The following is an 8,659-nucleotide window of genomic DNA, read 5'->3' on the forward strand; positions in this document are numbered from 1 at the left end:
TGTGGGGTATTTTGATATGTGCATAATTAGTTAATTATTTAGCATACATTTTTATTCATTTTTAACTAATTATGTGTATAATGTGGACAAAACGTACTTAATACTGTTTAAATTTTGTTTTCAGTCCAAAAGACATGCTTGGGAGTGAAAGGGAACAAGGGGAAGCAATTAGAGACCAAAGAATGAAGATTGAGGGACAAAAGCTTTCCTACTCGGCAAGTACACGAGCCTACTCGGCGAGTCCATTAGAATATTCCAGAAGATAAGTCACGACTCCTGATTTGAGACGGATAACTAAGAACCTACGGCGAGTTGGGTCTGCTACTCGCTGAGTACACCCTGTTTTGAGATAGTTATAAAAACCGAGCCTTTATCCGATGGGAATACTTTTCTGGCGTTTTTTGGAGATTCATCTGCGATTGAGAACCCTTGGAGGAGCTAAGGAACCCTAATCTTCAATCTCTTGAAGAATCAAGGCAACTAGGTTAATCATTCCACTTAGCTTTAGGAATTAAGTATGTTTAGCTTAGTTAAACCTGTTTTTGTGTTTGTTTTTACTGCAACTATGAGCTAAATACGTTTCTGTTTCTATTTGGGGAATACCAAGTAACTCCTATGGTTTAATTCTTAGCTTTTGATTGATTGTTTATTGGTGATTTATTAAATTAAGTTTGTTAAAGAACCTTATGCATTAATCACAACTATTTTCTGTTAATTGGAAGACAATTAAGCTGCATGAACATCTCTTAGTTGTTAACCTCATATGTCTATGTGAACATTTAATCATATGCTTAGGAATAATGAATATGAAACTAAGATTAACAAGATAATAGGTAGATTAATGTGTGAGCTTGTTTGAGAAACCAACAAACAAGAGATTAATTGAACCACTAATTTGATTAACCATTACAAATCTTATTTAATCCAAATCATTAATCTAGGGAATTAATTAGTTTAAACACTTGATCACCGCTTGAATTAATTAATTGTCTAAGGTTTAGGAGTAATGAACATGAACCTAACCACTATAGTTGGTAGCCAATAACAATTAATCTATCATAAATTCAAAATAACCATACGAGTGAATTGGTTGAACCTAAATAGAAACATCTTTAACAAATTTGGTGAATTAGTTGTTCGCTTTAGTTACTTAGTTAAGTAAGTGTTTTTGTGGTGTGTTTAAGTTTCTAGTCTTGCAAAACTAGAGAAAAACCTTTTTACTTTCATTATTTGCTTAGTTAAAATTAGCCATTAGTTTAATTTTTCCCGTTCCCTGAGATCGACACCCTACTTATCCAACTATACCATTAAAAGACAGGTTCACTGCCTTTGTGTGCTAAATTTATTAATAAAAAGTAGGAATAAAATAAGTGCATTTTACACACATCAAGCACCCACTAATTTTAATATTTATAACCTAACAAACTTAAACTAACTATGCACTTATAGGCAGTGTACCTAGTCAGATTATAGTATAGCTTGGGTAAGTCGGGTGTCGATCACAGGGAACGGTGTTACTAATTAATTTACTTACTATTAAATTAACCTAACTATTAACAAGTTTAAAAGGGGTTTTATCTGATTTTACAAGATCAGGCGAACTTAAATATAAGTAAAAACACACTCTTGTTTAGTTTGAATCCACTTCTTTCTTATGGCTAGCTAATGTTTATGGATCATCTAGTTGGTTTTAAGTATATTAGTAATTTAGTTCTATCTTTACCAATAATTAACTAATTCATGTCAAACCATGTATGTTCACACACAATTAAACACAGAACTAATTATGAATGTAAATATGCTATGTAAGATTTTATATAAACGCAATTATAGTCACAATACACGCTCTCTAGCACAGCTAAACTTATCCACTCTAATTACTAACTAAGATTGGTCAATCCTAGCTCTAACAATTCAATGTTCACTAAATCGTTAGGTAAACAAGTTCATGCAGTTAATGGTCACTAAGCTACACAGAACATGCAATCAAGCAATTAGAGAAACAAACATAAGCATTCTAGGTAATACAAGTCAAACACAAGCAATTTTACCAACTAAATAAATCCATAAAAATTAAGCTATTCATAAGTTAGAAGCTTCATCTAGCTAAACAAAAGTAGCTAGATTCAACTGCTCATCATAGCAACTAACAAACTAACACAAATTGAATTGAAAGGAAACATGTTCTTAATTAACTAAAATAAACTAAATTATGGAGCTTCACTCTTTTTGGTGTAGAAAAGCCTCTTCCCAGAACTTTTCTCTCCTTAAAATCGCCTTCTGGAACTCCTCTCTCCAGCCAAAAGTTGCCTCCTTCGTAATGATCAAGAATGCTTAAATAGCCTCCAAAATCTCGCGCCATGTCGTGGTTATCCAGGCCACGTCGTGGGCTCCAAGTTATCCGTACCGGGCAAGGATTCCTCCATAACGTGATCTTTATCTTCTAGAATTCTCATGCCACGTCGTGGCTGACTTTTCCACGTCGTGGGTTTAGTAATTTTCGTGGATTTATTCATCTCTTGTTTTCCAAGTCTCCCATGTTCTACATATTGTCACTTTTAGTCCCTCTCTTCGAAAATCCTTTTAGTTGACTGAAAATAACAATTTAAAGTCATAAGTACCATTATTCTAAACATATTATCAACTTATTAATAAAAATGTACTTAAATATTGCCTAAAAATAAGTATAAATACGGCAATATCAGAAAGTATCTCTATGGATTTCATTTTTGCATTACCCACATCTAAAGGGTGCGGCTCTATAATGGTAGTCGTTGATTGGTTTTCAATACATGGAATGTTTATTCTAGCCCCATGAGATTGCATAGCCGATAAAGCAGGACACCCATTCTCCAAACATGTTGTGAAGTATCGGGGACTTCCTCAAGACATTATAAGTGATAGTGATCCCCGCTTTACTGAGAAGTTTTGGAAAGAGTTGTTTAAAATCATGCTCTCGGATCTCCACTTCTCGACAAGTTTTCACCCTCATACCGATAGCTAAACTAAAAGGGTGAATCACTAAGTTAAGATCTATTTGAGGCACTCTGTAAGTGCAAACCAATGAGATTAGGCCAAGATGATTTATGTGTCCAAATTTTCATATATCTTACATCAAAGCGAGGCTACAAGAAGGAGTATTATTCAGCTTGTAACGGGTCAACGACCATTGATGCCACATGAGTTAACAAAAGGCTACTAAAGATCCAACCCAAGTTTACGTAAGAATGGAATGACGAACTCAACATAACAAGGTCATGCTTGAAGGCAACCAAACGAATGAAGAAATGTATAGTTGAGAAAAGGCGGCCAAGAGAGTTCACAGTAGACAGGGGCGACTCAACCAATTTGGGGGCTCTAAGTGAACAAAAAAATGGGTCCCTTTGGTTTTATAACATCAACCAAATCCCAAACTATTTCTTAATGCATCTTAGCTAATCAGTTATATAAACATGAAGGTTGCTGAAGTTTTGAACTCCCAACCGATGTAGGACTCAAAGGTAGAGTTAATATGAAGCAAGAGGATGGTCAAGCTTACATAAGAAAGGAGAGTTGGATGAGTTTCATCCATGAGTGATGTAGGATATGTTTCAGTAGCTTCCAAAATAAAATGAATGAAAGCTAAGCAAACAGATTCGAACCTAAGACCCTAAATTTGATAAACCAATGCCTTTATCACCAGGCCAAGCTCCAACTTGTGTTTTAACCCAATATATATATATATATATATATATATATATATATATATATATATATATATATATATATATATATATATATATATATAATAGAATACGCTTTAAAATTAGCAGCCCTTTAGAATTAAGGGCCCTAATCCCTTGCTTAGTTTTGCAAAAGGTAGAGTCGGTCTTGACAGTAGGGGGCGAGATGATGGTAAAACTTCCACAACGGATGTTTAAATCCACGCGACAAGTACACAAAGGTCTGAATTGAAGATATAAGGGGCCATATAAAGTTATTGAAAAGATTTGGGACACGGTCATACAAAATTAGAATTACCATCACACTTAAATATCCATCCGGTATTCCATGTAAGTCTCCACAAACCGTTCAATCGAGATGTGGAGGAACCCTCCAAAAGTGAATCGCATCGCGCTCTAGTAGCAAATGTTGTCTCCTATAATAAAGAGGTAGAAAAAAATCCTAACCAATAGAGTGATTCGGAAAAGAGGAACGCATATCTGGACAAAGCTCTATGTTCGATGGAAAGGGTTACCTGATTGCGAGTCCTGCTGGGAACGTGAAGATATGTGGTAGTTTCGAGACAAGATTGAGGCATACATATCTAAGCCCACGAGGACATCAAGGACTTAGGTGGCGGAGGATGTCACGATCGGGATTCTAGAATTTTCTGGAGTACTCGGGGAAGTGCTAAAACGACAAGAATGAGCCGGAAGACCATGGAACGTCCTAGACTTGTCTACGACATCCAAGAAAAATCTAGTACTTTTGATAAAGTTTTTTAAATACATATAGCTTTGTAGAAAAATATAGAGTGGTCGTGAATGTAAAATGTATGTAGTAATCTCCAAAAATTTCCCGAGAGGATGTGTAAGGAGACTATAAATAAGGGAGGAGCTTATTTGCTCTAAACCATTGGAAGTTGCTTTGTAATATCTCAACTTCTTATAATGCAAGTTCTCTTTTGTTTGTAGTAACTCTCAAGCTTTAGTCTCTTTCTCTCCAAGTCGTTAGTACATCTCAAGGAAGTGTAGTAAACCTGACTTAGTCAAAGAAATACCAAGTGACACACGATGATTGAGTTGTCCCATGACAGCTGGCTTAGAAAGGTCTACACATGATCTTCTTGTTGTTTGATGGAAAAAGTCTTCTAAGTATCATAGAGCTTTTAACCCTAAAAAAGATCAAGCTTATTTTTTTTTCAATTTTTCTTGCACCTTCACCATCGCCTCCACCACCTCAACCATCACAACCTTTACCACCATCAACACCTCCACCACCAACACCATTGCCTCCTCAGCTGTCGCCAAAAACGTCGCCTCCACCGCCCCACATCTCATCATCCGCCACAACCACCAGTTCGTCACCATATATCTACCACCGCCACCACCAGTTTTATCTATGCACCTCAACCACTAACATCGCCACCAACGCCATCTCATGTCTAACCTTTAATGGTTGCGGTATAACGTTGACATGCTTGGTTTATTAAATTTTCTTTGGTTTATTAATTGTTCTTTGTATATTGTAATCATATTATAATATCTTCTAATCTCTGGAATTGAACATAAACTAGTATTCTATTACCTCGTGCGTTGCGGCGAATAACACATTTTCAAAATGAACCATAAAAGTATAAAATAAAATTTTGGTGGAAATAATTATATATGGAGGATGCAGGTAAAAATAAATTTTGACATTATATTTTGATTTGCATACTACACAAATGATAATTATTTAAGATATTATAATGATAAAAACAATATTAGTAAAAAAGAAAACTATAAAAACAAATATATAAAATACTAAAACCGATAATTTAAAATATAATAAGGACCAAAATGACAACTTATAAGATACCAATAATTTGATTTTAAAATTATAAGAATAAAAATTATTACATGAACATTAGTTTAGATGTACGAAATATAAAAACAAATGAAACTAAAGAGAGGAAAATGAAAAAAGAATTAAAAGATAAAGTAGATATGAAGATGCAGAAAAGGAGTGAAAGAAACCGTTCTATTTTTGCTTACCACGGGAATAAATAGAATTTTTCCTCATTAACACATTTTGGTATTTAATATATATATATATATATATATATATATATATATATATATATATATATATATATATATATATATATATATATATATATATATATATGGAAAAGTGAAGATACATTATAGCATTATCTAAGCTTAAACACTAAACATCATCAAACTATATCATTTTATTAGCTAAAGATTGCAATTAGGGAATCATAATTAACACTTGATATTGCATATTCAATATTGAAGCAATGATTTTGATAGGGAAGCAAAAATGTTAATTATCTTTGACCTTCATGATGATGGGAAACAACAATTTTCATTGACGTAAAGTAATAAACGATAATGGAAGAAAGAAAGCATGGATAGTTAAACGATAAAAGTGGAAAAAAATGCAATGGAAAATTGTATATTTACCAATTGAAAACTAAACCGATTATATTTATTAAGATAAAAAGTACCTAAGCTTAGGTGAGGCTGTAATATATATATATATATATATATATATATATATATATATATATATATATATATATATATATATATATATATATATATATATATATATATATATATATATATATATATATATAATCGTCTTCTGTTTTAGTTAAATTTAAGTATGTAGGGTTGCGTATGTTCTATTAATAAAAATCCAAATATATCAATTTCAGCGAATTTCTTGGGTAGATAAAATCACAACCCCTATAAGCATAAGTGATTGGTTTGTCCCAGATTTTGTATTTCTTTCTCTACTACATCAGAAATTGTACAATTTCCAACATAACTGGTGTATCTGTGATTCTTGGCACCTTCCAGTATCATAAAGAACTCCAGTATCATAAAAACACTCTTAAATACACATATTTCCATAAATACGACTCTCTTACACACAAATACACACACACACATATATATATATATATATATATATATATATATATATATATATATATATATATATATATATATATATATATATTAGGGATGAGCTTTGGAACCGGTTTTCGTATATTATAAGAACCGAGAACCGGTTCCGGTTCCGATCCCGGTTTTTTGGTTATTTTTCAAAGTAGAACCGGTTGAAATACTATAGATTATATGTTATCTTCTGGAACTTGTAAATGATTCAATATTTAACCAAATTATGACTTTTTACTTTCTAAATTGAAGTACAAACACTAAATTACATGATGAAAAAAGAATCAAGTAAGTCCGACTTCATATGAGTGGGTTATGCGCATTTTAAAAGCGGGGACAAATTCCAAAAAAATAAAAAATGTTGAAACATAAAAAACGCAGCATTGATATGTTGTCTTCCGGGGTCTATAACTGATTCAATATCTAACCAAAATATGTGTTTTTATAGTCTAAAATGAACTACAAACATCAAATTACATGTTGGAAAAACAAATTAAGTAATTCCGACGTCATATGAATGAGTTATACACATTTAAAAAATGGGACATATTCAAAAAAACAAAAAAAAATTATGCTGAAATAAAAAAAACGCAACATAGATATGCTTTCTTTCGGGAAATGTGTCTGATTCAATATCTAACCAAAACATATGTTTGTACCGTAAAAAATGAATTACAAACTCCAAATTACATGTTGGAAAAAAAAATCAAATAATTTCGACTTCATATGAGCGAGTTATGTGCATTGAAAAAAATGTCAAACCGGTTCCGGTTCTTAGAACCAGGACCGATTTTCATAAAAATGGAGAATCGGTAACCGGATGTATTACCAATTCCGGTTCCGGTTCCGGTTCCGGCGGTTTTAAGGCTCATCCCTTATATATATATATATATATATATATATATATATATATATATATATATATATATATATATATATATATATATATATATATATATATATATATATAAGACTGATATATTATACGGGTTGATTAAATATTAAAATTTAAATAATAAGTATTTTTTTAAATAAAATTCTAAAAGAAAGAATAAACAAACATATTAATTACAATTTATTATCATATTTATTACATTTAATACTTATATATATAAATAAAAATATTGTCATTTTTTAATTTTTAAAATTGAAAAAACTTCTAAATTAACATGTGAATATTATTTATTTAAAAAATATCATAAAATAACAAGTATTAAAATTGATAAGGGATTTATAAGTGGCAATGTTAGTTTCATTTATTAAGAATGATATATATATATATATATATATATATATATATATATATATATATATATATATATATATATATATATATATATATATATATATATAGGTAAGTTTAATTGAGAAAAAATAAAAGGTTGAGAATGAGAGAATCATTCTCAGCCAATCATTTTATATATGTAAAACACATTTGGATTAAGTCATTAAAGACTCGCTGTTTTTCTGAATCGTTCATTCGTTCTTCATCAACAACATATGTTATTCATTCATCTGGATCGTTCCTCTGTTCTTCATCAACATCATATCTTCTCCATCAACATCATCTGTTCTTCATCAACGTCATCTGTTCTTCATCAAAAAAACATCAACGTCACCTGTTGATCATCAAAAAACATCGACACTTCATAAAACATCAATTCTTCATCAAATATCTTCATTATTTCATCAAAATATTGTGATTCATCATCGAAAACATTTATTCGTACTATTAAGTGTAAGTCGTGATTCAATCTTGTCCAGTTTCATTGATGTCAAGCAAAAGTGATAAACATAATCCATATTTATCGATGTCACATCATTTTGCGATCACCAGTCATCGAAACTTCATCAATCGAACCTTCACCAATATGAAAAAAAATAGATAGCAATCGAAAGTGCATCAACATAACCATATATTTGAAGATTTTTTTTAAATCGATTTTCAGGCTTAAAAAACTTTGTTTTTCATAAAAATTTTC

The sequence above is a fragment of the Lactuca sativa genome, chromosome 4 (genome assembly GCF_002870075.4).
Source record: "Lactuca sativa cultivar Salinas chromosome 4, Lsat_Salinas_v11, whole genome shotgun sequence".
Taxonomy (NCBI): domain Eukaryota; kingdom Viridiplantae; phylum Streptophyta; class Magnoliopsida; order Asterales; family Asteraceae; genus Lactuca; species Lactuca sativa.